Source organism: Tenrec ecaudatus, chromosome 5 (genome assembly GCF_050624435.1).
Source record: "Tenrec ecaudatus isolate mTenEca1 chromosome 5, mTenEca1.hap1, whole genome shotgun sequence".
NCBI lineage: Eukaryota > Metazoa > Chordata > Mammalia > Afrosoricida > Tenrecidae > Tenrec > Tenrec ecaudatus.
Genome location: NC_134534.1, coordinates 12,248,849 through 12,267,768, shown reverse-complemented (window position 1 = coordinate 12,267,768; position 18,920 = coordinate 12,248,849). Strand labels below are relative to the sequence as shown.

Below are 18,920 nucleotides of genomic sequence, written 5' to 3'. Positions count from 1 at the left end.
CTGTCAGTCTTTATGGGGTTCAGGTGGCCACGTCTTTCTACCCAGCCCTACAGGGCCATGGTGAATCAGAATGAAATTTGAGGTGGTGAGAAAAGGGGGACAATCGTCCCCCCCCGGGGGGGGCTGTGGGTGACTGGCTGCTTCAGGCGTCCTGGTCACTGGCTGCCTCTAGCCCCACCAGCCTTCCTTAGGTTCTCCTCAGCCACGGAGATGAGCGAACTTCACAGTAGACGTCTTACTTTGATTTTAAGGTTTGTCTCACCCAGGAAGCCAAATTTGTCATTGTGAGTGCCCTCAGGTAGGTTCCGTGTGTAAGGCCTGGCTTTGCCCCCTCCTGGTCTTGTGTTTGGGCCCCCCAGTTGCAGCCACAATGCTCCTCAATCTCCTTGAGGTCTTTCAGGTGCTAGACACAAAAGCCAAAGTGTAAAAGCCCCCAGAAGCTGCTTGATAGCGATGTCAACTTGTTTTATCAATGCGGATTTGCCAGCCTGGCTTCCTCTCCTCATTTCAATCTCAAAAAGCTGCTTCTTACCTGCGAGGGGTGGGGGGATGGGGTGGTGGTGGGTGGTGGTGCACCACAGTGAGCTGAACCAGCTGGCAATGCTGGTCAGGCTAAGATTTGCTGGGGGGTGGGGTTTTATGTCTCTCTTTAGTACCTCAAAAAACAAAGGAAACAAAACACACAAACCCACTGCCACCAGGTCACTGCCAACTCATAGTGACCCTACAGGGCAGGACAGAACTGCCCACATGAGTTTCTGAGCCTGCCACTCTTGAAGGAAGTAGCAATCACAGTCTTTGTCCTGTTGCATGGCTGGAGGTTTTGAACTGCTGACCTTGCAGGTAGCAGCCCAACTTGTAAGCTTTGCAGCCTCCCTACAATCATGTAGCATAACTAATCTGAATAAAGCTGATGTTAGAATTCCACTGAGTTTGTAAGAATATATATTTAAGTAGGTGTCACAGGTGAGCCTCTCCATGCATCGCTGGAGGACTCTTGCCTGTGGCTGTCCATGGACTGCAGTGAACCCAGCACCAGAGCGGAGCAGTCTTTGGAACCAGTCTCAAACCGTGCCTGGCTGTCCACGTGACCGTCTGTGGACTTGACTAGGTCTGTTTTGTCAACTGGTCATTTCCTTTGGGTGGTGCCCAGCCCTCCGGATGCATTGTTAGGCTTATTGGTCTGGGGCTTGTTCATCCATTTCTTTGGGAGAAGTGCCTTTGTAAATCTGCATCTGATTGTGGCTGCTCCCCCAGGCTTTGCAAGTGAAAGCGAGGACCCTGGCCATTGAGGCCCAGCTGTTGGCAGTTTGAAATGTTCCCAAGTCGTTGGCATTTGTCTAGGGGCTTGTCCCTTCTCTTTTTCTTTTCTCATAAGCAAGTCAAAGACCCCTCTTTAAGTTTCTGTGTTAGTGACACCTCCTAGGGAAGGTGTACCTCTGGTGTCTCACCATAAGGTTAAATGATCCTGTGGTGGTCGTGACAGTGGCATTGTTGGTGGTGGTGCAGGTGTTACTGGTGGTGCAGGTGTTACTGCTGGTGGTACTCCTGATGCAGGTGCAGGTGCTGGAGGAACAGGTGCAGTTGCTGGTGGTAGGGGTGATGCTGCTGATACTGGTGCTACTGGTGGTGATGGAGCTGGTACAGGTGGTTAGTTCACTTACAGCACCCCCTTTGGTTTGTACCTTACATGTGTGTTCCTGTGGGCATTTATTTAACATTGTCCTCACTGGACTCAATCTTGAAAGCAGGGAGGGACCCTGCTGCTCAGGAGTCCCTGGTGGTGCAGCTGGTCAGCACACGAACAGAAAGACTGAGAATTCTAGTGTGCCCATAGGCACTTTGGAAGCAATGTCTGGCATTCCATGTCTGCAAAAAGCCCTCTGGTGTATAGTTCACATTGTACAATGCTGAGTTCCCCCGATGGAATTGAAGGGGCAGCAGCTGGCTTAGATACATCCCCAGTGTCCCAGCATGGAACTGGCAGATCAGGGCTTGAACTAGGTGTTGGGGGAGAGTGGGTTAAAGCTTGGCTGGGTGGCAGGGCCTTGTCCCCGTCCTCAGGCTCTGGCAGGATGTGGCCAGCCGCCCCTTTGCTGTTGGTCACCCAGGCTCTTTTGCCTCAATGAGGACAGAGCAGACCTGGAGGGCAGGTGGGAGCTGTGTTCTGGATCAGAGCCACATGCCACATTGCACACTCTGCTTGCTCTCGTGTCCGGCCCCAGCCTAGGTCAGCCCCAGTCTGGGTCAGCCACAGACAAAACAGTTTCCTTTGTCCCAAGGGCTCCTAGGGCTCCTGGTGGGAGAGTTGAGCTTGCGTAGGGGTGGGAGGGACACCCACACAGGCCTCCTGGTCATGGCTGTGTTTCTGGTAGGCAGTGTTGCAGGAGACAAAAATCCCCAAGTAAATCCACTTAGTAGCAACCAATTGATAAAGCCTTGGAACCAGCCAAAGATAAAACCAATCATCAGGAGACTGTGATAGCCTCCGAAGGTGTCACAGTCACAAGACATGACGGCTGTGGGCCGTCAATCTTGCTTCACACCAACCCTATAGGACAGGGCAGAGCTGCCCCTGTGGGTTTCCGGGATTAACTCTTTATAGGAAGACAGACTTATCTTTCTTCCTCAGACCAGCTGGTGGGATTTGAACTGCTGACCCTGACAGTTACATTACGCCATGCCACCAGCGTTCCTTACATCTTGTTTTTAGGTGCCGTGTACTATGTTGGAACTCAATAAAATGGAACGTCGCCCAGTCACTGTGCAGCCACTGTCCATCCATCTTGTTGAGGGCCTTCCTCTTCTTCGTTAGCTACTCTCTACCAAGCAGGGGCTGATCTCTCCTGATAAGCATGTCCAAAGAACAGGAGACAGTCTCACCGTGCTCACCTCTGAGGCGCGGTGTGGCCCTCCTCCTTTCATGGCAGATTTGCTTGTTCTTTTGGCAGTGCATCCCAATTCAGGGCACAGGAAACAAGGAATTGTCATGGAGTCCTGATTGGTGGTAGATCAGTTCCTCACAGCCACAAGCAGGGACTCTGGAACTGGGGAAGGACTGTGAATGGGCGCGCACACTCACAGATTGGAAAAGATCACAGGATTGATTTGGGGAGCCCTCCACCCACTTGATCGGGGCAGGGTACCTGCAACTCTGCCACTCCAGTTTCCATCATAGGTAGGCCTCCCAGTGAGATGCAGTGATTCACTTTCAAGTGCATTCCTTGAGTGCAAAGCTTGTGCCCCCTGCCAGCCAATGGTTGGAGTAACTCCCTGGATGCCCAATCCAGGTTGGGTCTCAAAGTGGACTTAAGGCTCCCTGGGGGACAGTGGCCTTATAAGACCCCAACTCTGGCTCTTATGAAGTCTGTATAAAGTGTCCAAAGCTGTAACTGTTTATAGGAGCAGGCAGCTCAGAGAGAGAGCTCTTAGATATGAACTACCAACCTTTGAGTTAGCAATCCAGGGGTTACTGGTAACCCAACAGTGCCCCCAGGGCTCCTTCTGCAAGCCCAGTGCTGTCTCTGAAACAGCCTGGAGGCAGAGGCCACAAGTTGGAATGGGGAGAACTTGCCAGCTTAAAGCCCCAGTGTGTGTTCAGCATGTTCAGCTGCTAGTCGTACGTGGCTCAGTGGTAGAGTCCTGCCTTGCCTTGTAGGCAGGAGAACTACATTTGAACCCAGCCACGGCCAGTTACCACGGGGCTCTCCCCGGGGGTGGGGCTGCTTTGCTGCCAGACAGGTTTCCAGGGAGCTCTCAGATCCAGATGGTGCCATGGTTTCTTAGCGCTGCTGCACAGGAATTCTACAAACGGGACCTTTATCCAACAGGAAATCAGAAATCCGTTTCATTGAAGCTGAATTCGAGGCTCCCTGCTGCAGGGACGAGCCTTGTCTCAGCCCAGATGGTGCTCGGCTCCCTGTGTCTGCTTCCTGCTGGACCTCACCTGCCCTCTCCTGTCTCAAACAGGGCACAGTAGAGGAAACCCCATTCCCAATGGGGACCCCAAACCAAACTAATGACTTCCAGTCCATTCCCACTCGGGTGAATTTTCTATGGGGTTCGAAGGTTGAGGACCTCTGATAGTGTAGTGGCGGCTGATTTTGAGGTCAGCAATTTGAAATCACCAGCCACTTCGAGGGAGGAAGTCAGAGCCTTCTACTCCCGTAAAGAGTTACAGACTCGGAAACCCTCAGGGCAGTTCTACCTGCCCTGTAGGGTCGCTGTGAGTCTGTATCAACTTCACGGCAGTGAGTTTTCTGAGAGTGTGGATCATTCTTCACAGCAGTGGACAACCTCATCTTTCTCTCAAGGATCCACTCACGATGGCTTTAAACTGCAGTTCAGCACTTAGACTGCCACACGTAGATTACAGGCAGATTGCAGGTGGACTGGGAGGAAAGCCTTGTGAGTGTGTGGTTTGCTTCCCAAAGCCAGCCTGAGCCGGAGGCTGGCAGTAGAGGAGGCTCCTTAAAGTGGAAGAGGAGCCAGGCGTACGAGGGCCAGTCACAAAGTATTGCTATGGGGCTTCTTGTTCATCCATGCTCTGGTTCCTTCCAAATAAAATGTGTAAACCGGGCTCTGTAATCAGTGGGTGGCTGGAGACAGGTTCTCTCATTAGGTTGTCCATCCCCCGCAAGTTCCAATCAAAACAGTGACCTGCAGGGCCAGCAACATTCAGGGCAGCAAGGTCAGCTCCAAAGGGATTCCCAAGGGGTCATCCTGATGCCCTTTCTTGAAGGACACCCGGGAATGCCAGGGGGCATCTCAGGAAGAAGCGGTAAGAAAATCGGAGAAGTGCGTCCGTGAGACACGGGCTGGGAGAGGAATGTTTGCCCCCAACGACAGCCCGTGTTTACTCCTTGAGGGTAGCTGGGGCTGTCCTAGGGGTATTCATTGGGAAACCTGCAGCTGCAGACTTCCTTCCATTCCCCAGATGCAAAGAACATCACAAAGGAGCATCATTCAGCCCCTGGAGAATGTTCAAAGTTCCCGACGAGGTGTCAGTCAGAGAGCAGACATCTCTGTGGGAGGGTGAGAGGTGCACTAGCCAGACACAAAGGTCACCATGCTTTCTCATCAGTGCATTTCATAACTTGACAAGAACTTGTCCCTCCATGGCGACTTTGAAGGCAGGGCAGTGGGACCGTGGTCTGTGGATGCCTCCCAGACACTGGGGAAGGAAAGGGAATTCTTCCTTAGGGCCTCCAGAAAGGAACACAGCTCTGTTGACCGATGACACACTTCAGTTTTGGGCACTGAGACCCGATGCAGGGACTTGGGCCCTTCAAAGGTGTAAGACAGGACACTGGTGTAGTACACCACTTAAGCCTCTGACTGTCTGTCTGCCCTGACAGCAGATCCAGCACCTGTAGGCACACCTTGTTACCTGGCTCTGGGTTGCTGGTACCAGGAGGGCGGTGCCATCCTGAGTTTGACATTTGTGGGTGGTCCTATATTTGGAGGTGGTCCTGGTTGACTGAGGTCACATGGCTGCCCTGGTCACCAGACAGTGGGCTGGCTGGAGGAACCTGGACTTGAGCTGGAGATGAAAGCTTCTGCTTTCTTGCCAGCCCAGCCTTCGCCTCGGGCCTCGGGCATTGGGCAGGGTGCTGAGCTCTGGGTCCAGCCTCCCTCCCTGCTTCTCCTTTTGTATGTAGTAATTGCTGGTTTATTGAATGTGGGGATTTTTCCTGTAGCTCTGGGATCACTTTGGCTCCTGGGGATGAGCAGGTTCAGGGTGCTGACTCTGCTTCAGGCACCTGGCCCGGTGCCATCTCCCTCACCCCTGGATGAATGAACACACGTCTGAGGGCCTGTTCTCCAACACCCCTCCCCCTCCCCCAAGGGTAGGAACTCCAATGCCACCTACATTGCTCGAAGTCCTTCCTCTGGGGACTTGGCAGGAATAGCCTGGGTGGTGAGGGCTGGGTGGGGGAGACAGCAGCACTTGGGACTTGGTGCTTCCTGAACCCAGGGCTGTGCTTGCCTACCTGGGCCTGACACCCTGTTCACTCCTGGACACAGACTGAGTGTGTTCTCTTCTGGACTGGCCCATTCAGCACCTGGGGGGACCTCCTGCACACCTGGACTCTCAGAGGGACCAGTGTGGGACACTGAATGGATGGGGCATGGGTAGTGTCAGGCAGCCTTCACTTGAGGCCTAAGGGGTGCCCACTCCCTACCTGCTTGTGAGCTCCACAGGTTCGGGGCTGCGCACGCAATGAATGCATCCTGCTGGCCTCTTTGCCTTTATTTTTTTCTTCCTGCTTTGTCGAGGCTTTTGACTGAGGTTTGAAAGAGGGTGCTTTGTGCCTGTGAAGTGTAGAGGTGTGTGTGTGTGTGTGTGTGTGTGTTTCAGATTTGAGCTGGCTCCACAGGGTCTGCTTTTTCAGAACCTGGTTGCCAGGCCTTTCTTCTGAGGTGTCCCTCTGTGGATTCGAACCTTCAACCTTCTGGCTAACTGCTTGCTGTCACTGGCAACTCTGTAAGACTTGCATAAGTCGGAATGCAATACCATGTGAAACACAAACTGGGGTGAATCCCCTCTTATTCTCAGGTGGCCTGATGAGCCCCTGGGTCCCAGTGGGCTTCTCCTTGGCACCAGGAGGCTCCGTAGCAGTGTTATCCCAGGGCCTGGCTCTGCTGGCCCCGGATGCCCTTCTCAGCCCTGTGGAGTGGTTCCATCGTCAGACTGAATGCCAGGAATGGCCTCTGGACACTGCCAGGACACTGCCCTGACAAGCGAGGTCAAGTAGTCCATATGGGTGAAGGGGGAGGGTGCCTGCCTGAGGGGCAAGGAGAGGAGGGGGAGGTTGGTCACTTTTTCATCTGCAAATCCGGCCCACCCACCAAATGCCCACCCCCTGACCCCCAGTGCAGGGGTGGGAGGCGAGGGGCTTTGCTGGGAGCTAGCTCTGCTCTCAGGAGTGCAGTGCCCCTGTGCCTTGCCCTTGGGCTGGCCCACTGGCCACCAGCTGAGATCATCCGGAGGCTGCTCTGAGGCTGAGAGCTGGCTTCCAACTCCGCCCGTCCAGCCTCACTCGCCTCTGCTCCCTTTCAGACTCGGGGCTCACCGGCCTCTCTTTAGCTCCTGGTGGACAGAACTGCCAGGCTTGCCCATGAACTCCTGCCAAATGCTGGGGGGAGGGGAAAGGCAGGAACTCCAAGGACCCTTGGGGGGTGGGGGAAGACCTTTTTTGATGTAAATGTACCTACCCTCACCTCCTCATTCCCCATTGCAAGGACTTCCGGAAGACTTCCTGTGGCTTTTCCCTTCTGCTTGACTTGAGGATGGGGCATTCGCCTGAACCCCATAGAAACAAGCACTTATCTCACTGAGCAGTTAGTTATTCAGCACTTCTTTGAACCAGGCCTGGTTTTAAATCCTTTACGGAGTGTGACTGCTACACAGTCAGACTGACCCCCTGGCTTTTCTCCAAGGTAGTTTTCAGGGAGTCAGGTGGCCAGGCTTGTTTCCTCCAGGGTGGATGAGTGGGTTTGTGGTTTCACCAACTATTCAGTTAATAGCCGGATGCCACCAGGGCTCCCTGTGAGGCCACACTGAGACACAGAGGCTCAGAGACTTGGCCAGCTCTTGGTGAAGTGGATGCTCTCAACCTGGACTCGGTTGCATGTGATCCTTCCTGAACAAGGACAGGATGTGGGCCCAGAAGGAAATAAGGGGAATGGGCTTGAGCTCTGCCCCTCCCTCCCCCATTCAGAGAGGAGCACTTGCTACAGCTAGGGCTGTGGTGTGTTTCTTGTGCAGGCGGTACTAGAGCCTGTATAATTCAATTTCCTTCCATCTGAGTCTGCAGCCACCTCTTGTTTCTTTCACAGGCCTTGCAGACACCATTCTGCATTCCGGGATCCCACCCCTTAACAAACATAGCAATGATTTTGGTGCCATCTCCGTACATTGGAAGAGCCCTGGTGGCCCAGTAGTTTACATGATGGGCTGCTAACCTCAAGGTCAGCAGTTCGAAACCACCAGCTGCTCCATGGAAGACAGGGCTGCTTTCTACTCCTATAAAGAGTTACAACCTTGGACCCTGTCCTGTAGGGTAGCTGTGAGTCAGAATTGAGTTTGGAGTGTGTGTGTGTGTGTGTGTGTGTGTGTGTGTGTGTGTGTGTGTGTTGGAAAGGTTTACTACACTCTAAGAATGACATGGCAAGGGAGGGGGAAAAAATGAGGAGCTGATACCAAGGGCTCAAGTAGAAAGCAAATGTTTTGAGAATGATGAGGGCAGCAAGTGTACAAATGTGCTTGACACAATGGATGGATGTATGGATTGTGATAAGAGTGTATGATCCCCTAATGAAATGATTTAAAAAATAAATTAAAAAAAGAATGACCTGCCCCCCCCCCCACTGTGTCCCATGCACAAGTGAGTATATGGGAGCTGCACAAGGCTCCAGAGGGTGCTGACATGCAGCTCTGGGCTGTGGGGATAGGGAGAAGGCCGCTTCAGGACGGTCTCAAGCCAATAAGCCAACATCGTTGAGTTTCTGAGGGCACTCATTCAGTATATCATGACGCCAATATTCTTCTCTGTTATCAAGCATCAAAATGATGCTAATGTTATCGAGTATTAATTATGTAAGTCTCACTGTTTAGGATTAGAAGGGGGCCATGCTGTGTAGTGGGCAGCACTGTGTACTGCTAACCACAAGGTCAGAGGGACACAGGGGGGACCAGGAGGCCCTCTCCTTTCCTGTAGACTCAGTCTCAGAAACCCAAAGGGCAGGTGGACTGCCCTGTAAGGTTGGTAGAGAATTGGAATGGACTCAATGGCAGTGAGTTTGGGTTTTTTGCTATGTGTTGCTTTGGTCTTTTTAGGATTAGTATCTGTAGTGTTGGACAGACAGAGGAAGAAAGATGTTTGATAAGGCCAATCTTTTCAGTTTTTAAAAATGTCATGCATTCAATAATTCCATCATATCATGAAGAGTTGTGCAATTATTACCAAGGACCAATCATTTTCATTAGCATTCCACCCCCTATGGTTTCCTGGTGGCGCAGCAGTTAAAATGCCTCCCCCTGCCATCCAATTAGGGGGAATATTTGACTCTATTAGGATAGGGTTAGTGCATGTTACAGATTCTAACCCCAAGGAACCCTGGCAGCTCAATGGTTAAGCACAATGATCAACTGCAAGGCCAGCAGTTCACACCACTGTAGACCTATAAGCATTCTCAAACTCCCTGCCATCAAGTCGATCTCACCTGTAGGACAGAGCACTGCCCCTGTGGGTTTCTGAGACTGTAACTCTTTATGGGAGTAGACAGCCTTTTCTGTTTCCCTGCAGAGAGGCTGGTGGTTTCAAACTGCATACCTTGGGATTAGCAGCCCAGTGAATAACCACTACTCCACCAGGACCTCTCCTCACAGCAGAGAAAACCTTGTAGGACACTTCCGCTCTGCTCCATGGGGTTCCTGTGAGTCATAATCTACTTCAGGCTACACAGCAATAACACAAACTCAAAAACAAAAACAGAACTCACTGTCCATGCTCACCCTCAGCCATGCTAAAGGACAGAGCAGAACTGCCCCAGGGGGCTGCTGAGGCTGAAATGTTCACTGGAGTAGATCAGTCCACTGCCATTAGTAGTCGCTTACTCACAGCTACCCTTTCTGGCACACTGGAGCTGCTCCTGTGAGTTTGTGACCCTGAAACTCTTCATTGGCTAGAAAGCCCAATAGAGTAGGTCGCTTCATCTTCCTTCTGCTGCAGCAGCAACTACATAGGTGAGCTTGTCACCCCTTCGGGGAGTCAGTGTTTCTTTGTAAGGCTCATTAGGACACAATGGTCTGCTGGTGTATCTTACACCTGTGGCTTCGGCCATAGGTACCCAGTGAGGTGGACACCCAGCCTGGGAAAGAAGACTCACGCTGTTGGCAGATGGTGGAGGCCAAGCCAGGCCAGCCTACCAAGCCCCCGGAGAACCGAGAAAGGGATGGAGAAGTAGTGATTCGGACCTTCCTCCCAGTGTAGACAGACACAGGGAGGGCCTTTGCATGAAGCTGGTTTTCTGGGTGCAGACTTCAACTGGGAGAAAATAGAAGCCAGTTTGATAAAGCCATGCACTATGGTCGTTCTGCGACAGCAGCAGTAGGCAACCAACACCCGCTTCCCTGTGGTTTCATTAATGCTGCTTGTCCCCCTTGCCCAACCCTAGCTCCTGGTAGTCCAGACAAGGGTTCAGTACAGGAACTGGGAAGCCTTCCCTCAGTTGGCTGTACCCCAGCCCCCCCCCCCACTGGTTCCTCTCTGGTTCCCTCATTACAGGAGTGCATCCAAAGCCAGCAAACTCCTCCCCCCCCCCCCCCCCACACTCCTGTGCTTGGTCTCTGGGGGGTTCCAGGAAGCCTGACAGGCTGTGACCCATGCTGTTCCGCCTGTGTGCTCAGAGCTGCTGGAAGTCACACACACACACACACACACACACACACACACACACACACACGGTTTAATTCATTAAACCCACCGCCTTCTATTTGGACTTTTCAATTAACCCCAGAGCCACACTCATCCTTGACTAATCTGGAAAGTGAAAGGACCAGGGATCCTGGGCTCACCTCCCATGCAGGGTTGCCGAGAGCCAGCCCCCAGGAACGTGCAGGCACCCAGACCTGCGTGGCCAGTGAGCCGTGGTGGCGTTAGGGTTTATGCGTTCGGCTGCGATCCTCAAGGGCAGCAGTGCGAACCCATTAGCCACAGCTATGAGACTGTGACACGGGCCTCTTCCCACGTGCCTGCATGATTCCTACCCATTTTTACTTCACTTGACACCCACTGGCCTGGCAGGATGGTTAGGAGACAGAAGGGAAGGCGCATGCGCATGCTAAAGGTGCTGAGCTCAGCGTACCCTGAACACAGCAAGCCCGCTCTGTTCCCACAGAGCCCTGAATCGTAGGTTCCCACACCTGCTGTGGCTTCTCTGCAGTTTTAGCTCCCCTGGCTTCAGAATTGATTCTTAATCGACAGACCTCAGAAGACAGACTAGGACCGCCTCATGGGCTTTCCCAGTCTGTAGATCTTCGGGGAAATAGACGAAATAGTGACAGTTCTGCTGTTGTGTTTCAATCCCCAATTGCTGTTGAACCAGCAGGGTTCTGGGGGACCTCCCCCTCCCCCATACAACAGAAGGAGCCACTGCTCCCTCTTCCAGTCCTGTGCCATCGTTGTAACTGCTGGAATGCGCCTGTCCATTATTAGGGTCCCTGTGTATTCCGGGTGCCTTATGGTTTGGGGAGGCGTCATCTTCCAGCACTTCCTCAGATACTCTTTTGCTAAGTTTTAGAAGTCTATCCCCAGGCCTCCCTTCTTCCTAATTTGTCTTGGTATGAAAAGTCCTCTGAGTCCTGTCTACCATGGGTGACCCTGCTGGTATATATATTGACATATTGGGGGGTGGAGGGGAGCCGGCACAGCTTCCAGCATCGTAGCAGCCCCCAGTCCACCGTAGTGGACGGACAGCCGGGTGATGGGCTCAGCACTAGCAATGATCACTCACTCAGAATGGCAGCGACTGTGTGTCGAGTGCCCAGGGGATTCCAGATCCTGCACAGGACACTCATCGGCATCTGACGTCAGCAGGAAGCGTGCCGGTCTGTGGGTTTGAAGGGTGGCTCCTGCCTTGAGGCTCCAGGGACTGAGAGCTGGTCTGTACTGCTTGTTAGCTGTCCTGCCTCCTGCCCAGTGCAGAGACAAGGCAGGCCTGTCACAGCAGCATCAGGGCCAGAGCCAGTGACAGCTCTCCAGTCCAGCTCATGGTGGGCAGGACAATCATGGTAGTAGCCCCATGCTATAGAGGAGGCACACAGGGCACAGATGGGTCATGCTTGACTGCAACTACTGGCTTGCCACTTCCAGGCCCCCAGAGGTACCTCGGAAGGAAGGCCTGGTGATCTGTTACAGAAAAATCAGAATCCCTATGACCCGAGATGCCACTCTTGACACACAGGGGTCGTCGTGAGTCAGAACCAAGCTGCTGACTTAAGGATGGCCTGGAGCTTGCTCTCTCTGCCTGGGTGTGAGTGGACTCTGCAGGCACGGGTGCCGTGCATGCTTCGCACATGGGTTCTCATCCGTTTCTGGCCCCCAAAGACAGTCCTGCTTGTTGTTTTAGTGAATTGGGTGAGGCAACTTACCCTGGCTGAGAGCTCTAGTGACAGGGCCCAGAGCCATACAGCCAGTGACTGGGATTCACCTGGGTGGGCTTATTTGGCCCCTGAGCTTCCTTAGCCCCGACTCACTGATTGAGAGGCCTGGGGGGGTCCCAAAGCAGCTGATAGGAGCACCCCCAACCTCTGCCTCCCCTGCAGGATTCAGGGAAGAGCTGAACTCAGCAAAAATTGAGCCAGTCAGGAAACAGCCCTTGTCTTCCGTGGGAACATAGCTCCTTGATGGATTGCCCCTGCGGGGCCACAGTGGGACACTGCAGCAAGAGGGAGGTTCTGCACCTACCTCGGCACCCCACCCCCCACCCAGGGGACCAAGTTGATGCCTTCCTTGTGGTGTGGGCTGTAATGAACCCTGAGTTCATTCCGCTGAGAAGCAGAGGAAAGGGGGGCCAATGAGGCAAGGGCCACGTGCCATCAGCAGTTGGAGGTGCCCGCTGCCCCTCTACTGACTTTCAGAGGTGTGGTTGCCAACATGTGCTGCCTGTGGCTGGTTTGGAAATCATATGACAGATGGCGTCTCCCAGAGAGGCAGAGATGTATGTGCACGTGCGTGGCAGGCAGCAGAGGACAGATGGGGATAGAAAAAGCAGGCAGCTGAGCTGTGCACATGTGCTCCTGCAGTACACGCCCTCTGTGTTTCCCACCCACCTCGGGCACCCGGGCTGTCTCCCCCACCCTCCTGAGTCTGGACCCATCCCCATCCGCCAGCCTGTGCCAGCCCAGGTTAACACTGGCCCAGAAGTTAGAGGTTGGATTCCACCAGGAGCCGCCGTAGAGGACAGGCCTGTGTGGAGAGCACAGCTCCGCACTGGCACGCACGGTCACCACTGGGCGGCACCTGACTCGATGGTGCAGACTAGCCAACCGCCCAGGTTTCTGTTGCCGAAGCACCCATTCCTCCACCATGCATGCATTCCGTGTTCAGGTGCAGCAGGGAGCACTAGGAGCACAGAGGTTAAAGTGCGCAGCCAGCAACCAGGCGGGGACAGAGATGAGGCCGTCTGCTCCCGTAAAGATCTCCAACCTCAGAAACCCACAGGGGTGGTTCCACTTGTCCTCTAGGGTCGTGTCCGGTTGGCAGTGGGTTGGGGTTTGCTCAGCCTGTGAGAGCAGACTGCTCACCAGGGGCTTCTGTCTTCGAGACACATACTTCTTTGGCTGCCCGAGCTTGGTGCCCTCCCTATCTCGTCTGCACACCCACGCTGCCTGCAACCTTGGTCAGGGACCGCCACTTTGCGGCAGTGATGCCCAACAGACCTTGTAATAATTCTTCCTCAGGTGACAGATCCTTAATGGGCCCCGGCCCGACAAAACAAACTTGGCTTCAAACTTGCCTGTGGGCTCAGTAAATATTTAACAGGCGAGTTCCCATTCTCTCCTCTGCCTTTCAGGGCTCCATAAATCACCCACCCCCTTCCTGTGGGAAGCGGCCCTTCTTGCTGACCCTGCTCTGCCCCGGAAATCCCAGGCTGGCAGCCTGGGGTGGCTTCTTCGGGAGCTGAGGAACGAAGTGGAGATTGGGGAGCGGGGGTGGGGAGGGACTGGCAGAGCCCCCCTCCCTCTGCGCCCACTGTCCTTCCACAGCTGAGCACAGAGGACAGCGTGTCTGTGGTCCCAGAGCAGTTCTCTGAAGAACATGGACGTCATTGTCCCGCGGTGCAGGTAGAGAACTCCAAGGTGAAAACCTGACCCCACAGTCCCTTACCTCGTGCTTCTGGCAGTCTGACTCGCAGCCTCGCAGTTTTCACCTGTGCTCGGTCACTCCTCTCTTCATTTCTGCCTCAACCCATAGCTCCCTCGGGTTAAAGGCTACGTCCAAAATATCAAAAACCCCAAACCAAACTCCTGCCACCAAATCAATCCCAACTCGTAGCGACCCAGCAACGCAGGGTAGAACTGCCCCCTGAGAATTTCCTAGACTGTATCTCTTTACAGGAGTAGAGCCTCATCTCTCTCCCCTGGAGTGGCTGGTGGTTTCCAACTGTTGACCTTGCAGTGAACAGTCCAGGGCATCACCCATTCTCCTATCAGCTGGGGGAGACAGACCCAGAACAAACTGGAAGCCATCTGCTAGTCAGCGAAGGCTGCGTGGAAACAAAGCAAGTGTCCTGGACTGAAGAAACTCCAAACCAAGCCCAGTACCACCTTCCGACTCATAGCAACCCTGTAGGAGAGGGTTTCCAAGATGCAATTTTGTAGGGGAGTAGAAAGCCCTGTCTTTTCTTCTCAGAAAGGCTGGTGGTTTCGAACTGCTGACCTTGCCGTTAGCAGCCCAACTCATAAGATTATGCCCCCAGGGCTCCTCTAAAAGGTAACGTCATGCGGGTGCAGTAGAAGTAGAGAACCAGATGCGTGTTGAGCACAAGGCCTGGTGTGATTCGCAGAAGAGAGAGGTGGATAAAGGTGCAGACTTGGAAGACGAAGTCCCTAGCCTCCGATTCTGACTCTACTCTGCAAACAGGTGCAGAAGCTGCAGGGCTGCCGGGAGACTGTATCAGATGGGAGGGAGCCTTTAACAGGGCTAACAGTAAGCCCAGGGCCTTGGAGTTGGCCTCTCTAGGACAGGACAGATGGCTGAGCTCTGGGAGGAGGTAGATTGCCAGGCCTTTCTTACAAGTTGCCTCTGGATGGAGTTCAATCTCCAGACTTTCAGCTAGCAGCCCAGCGTTTTAACTGTCTGTAGCCCCTGGGACCCCAGTAAAGGACAGTTACCGTTAACCACAGGATGGGCTAGGGAAGGGCTGAACTTGCAGCCCTGGGCACTGGGGGGGCTGATGTACTGTTTGGGTATGTTTAGGTTACTTTTGTACCCTGGGCTGGGGAGACAAAGGTGTTTAGGAGGTACGTGGTGTGGTGCAGAATGAACTGGATAAGAAAGCCACAGGCCTCAGACCCTGCCTGGGGATGCACCCAGCACTGGACAAGGCCCGCAGGGCAGCCATGGTCTTATGGTCATCCTTATAGAGAAACAGAAAACCCTGCTTCCTCCCAGCTGTCCTCATCCCCCCTCGCCGCCCCACCCCCACCCCCACCAGTTTGCTGTTGCTGAGTCTGCTGCCTGGCAGGAAGCCCGGGGCCCTGTGGCCTCCTGTCCTTGTTATTCATCCGGTCAGCGGCCACCCAACCTCTCCGGGCGTTTCTCTCACCTGTGCTTCAGAGCGGCCTCGGTGGCACCTGGGTTATGTGTTCGACTGCGAACCGCAAGTCAGCAGCTCTAAACCAACCTTGAGGGAGAACCTCAAGGCTTCCTACTACCGCAGAGAGAGGCAGCATCAGAAACCCACAGGGGCAGTTCCAACTTGTTCTGTAGGGTCACTATGAATTGGAACCGACTGTCTGCCAGGCTCCACGCTGTCTTCTGTTGCCCTGCGGCAGCCAGCCAGGACAAAGTCCCACGCAGTCCACTTGCACTCATGGATCAGAGTAAAGTTGTGCTTCCTCGAATGTCTGTGGTTGTGTTTTTCATAGGTGACTGCCAGGTCTTTCTTCCTAGGCACCATGGATAGACATGAAACCATGTCCTTTGGGTGAGCACCTGAGCAGGTTAGCCATTTGCACCACTGCGGACAGCCTCCCCCTAAGGGAAGGAGCCCCAGACAGATGACAGTTGTCACCTGAGATCTCCTTGGCACTTACAGGGTGGTGGCATTCCCAGGGAAGCCCCCCAGACTCTGGCCTGCCTTGTCCACAGGGCTGAGGTCAGAAGGAAGGAAGGGGACAGACCCTGCGCTCCAGGCACAGGATTGTTGACAACTCGTTGCCCTTTCTTGCAGGCCTGGGTCTGATCTTTGGACTAGAAGAGGGTGAAGGTGATGCACCTCCCAGCTGCCTGGAGCCTCACTGGGATTTCCCCAGCTTAACGGATTTACAGGGAGATTCGGCTGGGAGGCAGGCCTGTGGACTGCTGCAGCTTGGAGACCCAAGGAGACAGAAGACTGAGCTTCGCAAAGGGCAGACATGGCCATCCTGGCCTTGGACAGCAATGCCTGGTGAAATGTAAGTTCCTACCTATCTCCTCCGTGCTCCCCAGTCTCAGGAGGCTGTTTGGAGTGTTGGGAGGCGTGCTATCCTTGTGGGTGGTGGGGTCTCCCTGGGAGCCTGGGGGAGGCAGGTGGAGGGAAGATGGACTCTTGGGAGCTGCCCCTGGCCTCTGCATTCACTTGTGGCTCAAGCCTGCTCCATTTCACAGATTTACCCAATGTGTGCACCTGTCTTGGAGACCATGAGCTCCTTGAAAGCAGGGACCACTTTTGTGTGATCCAGTGTCTCCCAGGAACACCACCTGGGTCTTCCATGATCTAAGATGGAGGGGCCCCCACTGGAGAGGTTAAATAAGGAAAATGGGTAGTAGGGGTGGAGGTGGGGGAGGGTGTATTTCCGTCTCCTACTTAGAGCTGTAAACAACACAGGACCCTTCATAGAACCACAAGGGCCCAGTATTAGCTGGGCCTCTTTGGGTGAGAATTTCTCTCTCTGTCTCGCTCTGTTTCTCTCGGTCTCTTTCTCGCTCTCTCTCTCTGTCTCTCTGACACACACACGCGCGCGCGCGTGCGCCTGCCTCAGACTTTCTTTCAAGGGGCTTCCAGGCAGACCCCAGCCTCTTGATTAGCAGCTTAGCACGCTACCTCCGTGTGGCCCAGGGACTGCCTCCTTGGAAACCAAACACAAACCCAGTGCCATCAAGTTGATTCCGACTCTGAGACGCCCTGGGTCTCCCAGGCGGTAATCTTTACTGCAGCAGACAGGGGGCTGTGGATTCAAGCTGCCAACCTTGCCCACAGCAGCTTGTGAGCGGCCTAGCACATGGCCCAGTCTGCTACCAGGGCTCCCTCTTCGGAACCGCGTGGCGTGGATTTGGCGTTAGAGCTCAGCATGTTCCCTGGCTTGTGGGACTCCCTCTTGGGCCCTCAGGGAGTTGGGGTGGGGGCGGGTAATGCTGGTAGAAGGTAGGCTTCTGGGCAGAGCCAGGTGGACAGGGTGGACTTTGAGCCTTGGACATGCTGGTTGGTGTGATCAGTAACCTCTCTCCAGCTAAGGGACCGAGTGGGCCCAGGCTTGGTAGCAAAGGCCCCTTCCGCATGGTGCAGAGGGCCTGCCTCCAGGGCCTCCTGAGAGGTTGGAAACTCCACTGTCACTGAGGGATGTCACCTTCCTGCTGGGCTGCCCTGAAGGAGAGAGGCCGCTTCAAGGGCAAGGTTGCCCGGGGACAGCTGGCCATGGGCCTCCTCTGCTACCAAAGCCCCGGCTGCTTGATGCCATCTCTACCCGAGGTCAGCAACAGGCCCGTCCTGTTCACAGGCTGAACACATGGGCACCCCGTCCTCTCCTGCTGGCAACCAGGCTTGTCTGGTTTCTCTGTAAGCTGGGGCCCAGGAACTTCAGCTGCCCGGGAGACGGGTAGGGGAGGCCGGGGTGCCTCCTGCTGCTAATGTTGGCTGGACGCTCAGAGCCCACTGATGCACCCCTGGGCCTCTGGGAGTGATGGTGGCGTGAGTTGTTGAGTTCACATGGATTGACCCGACACTGCCCGCTCCATGGTAGGGGTCACCATGCAATTTGAGGGCCTCGCGGTCTGGGGGCTCCTCTTCTGGCTTTCCATCAGACAGTCTTCTCTTGTGATCCACGGGGGGTTCATAGGTGAGTTCTCAAGCATAGATCACCAGGCCTTTCTTCCGATTCTGTCTACGTCTAGACCATTGGTTCTCAACCTTCCTAATGCCACGACCCTTTAATACATTTCCTCATGTTGTGTGACCCCCCCAACCGTAAAATTATTTTCGTGGCTACTTCATCACTGTAATTTTGCTATTGTTATGAATTGGCCGACCCCTGTGAAAGGGTTGTTTAACCCCCAAAGGGGTCACGACTCACAGGTTGAGAACCGCTGGTCTAGATGCCCTGGTGAGACTTGCCCACCATGGGTGACCCTGCTGGTCTTGGAAATAACAGCGTCATAGCAATAGTACAGGCCCTACGTGTGACACCTTGGTGTCCAGGAGAGACAGACGAATACTCAGCAAGGGACTGAGCCTGGGGATTGGGATGAGGATGTGGCCTGGGGGGTGAGGAAGCATGGTTACCGTCCAGCCTGGAGGTCCTGTCCCAGTTCTAGGGTACCTGTGCCCTCAGGTGAGTGAGATCTGCAGCCTAGTGTGATGGGTGCCAAGCTTGCTGTGCAGAGGTGACCTGTGGCCGAGCAGGGGTTGGGACATTTCAGGGAGGGGTGCTAGTGGTCTGGGGAGCAGGCGCAAGGTCCCCCCAGCTAGACGGACAGGCCCAGCTCCGTCACACTCCCACCCTCGCAGACCTCTCGTGGCTCTGCTCCCTGCCCCCCACTTCTCCCTCCCTCTGTGTGGTGCTGCGCCCTGTTATCACACAGCCCGCAGCTCTGTTTGTCCTGCGTTTATCGGCCGCTCCCCAGAACAGCCCATTGTGGTGGTCGGCAGTGGTCCCTGTTATCTCAGGAGCTCACGGGTGGGCGAGGGCCACTCAGGCCCTCAAACACTCCAAACGGTCGAGGTGAGGACTGACTCCAAGACCCTGCCTCTGTGTTATAGCCTCTCTGTGCTCCCGCTGCCCCTTGGACGTGGGCCACTGGCAGCTTCCACTTGTGCTGGCATGGGCCACTGTCACTCCATCCGACCCCGAGGACTGACCAGTGGCCTCCACTCTGGGGTGGTCTCGTGGGCCCTGGCTGGTGCACAGAGGCAGGAGCCTGGGTGGGACAGCC

The 18,920-nt window shown here is 54.6% G+C and overlaps 1 long non-coding RNA gene across 20 annotated transcripts in view; it reads left to right on the top strand.

Annotated features, from left to right (window-relative positions):
* Nucleotides 1–18,920, top strand: part of LOC142447906 (uncharacterized) — a 167,397-nt gene that overhangs the window by 38,252 nt on the left and 110,225 nt on the right. For all 20 annotated transcript variants that reach the window (XR_012784466.1, XR_012784463.1, XR_012784479.1 and 17 more), the window contains exon 2: nt 15,964–16,186. This is a non-coding gene — a long non-coding RNA (uncharacterized LOC142447906). The remainder of the gene's footprint in view (nt 1–15,963; nt 16,187–18,920) is intronic.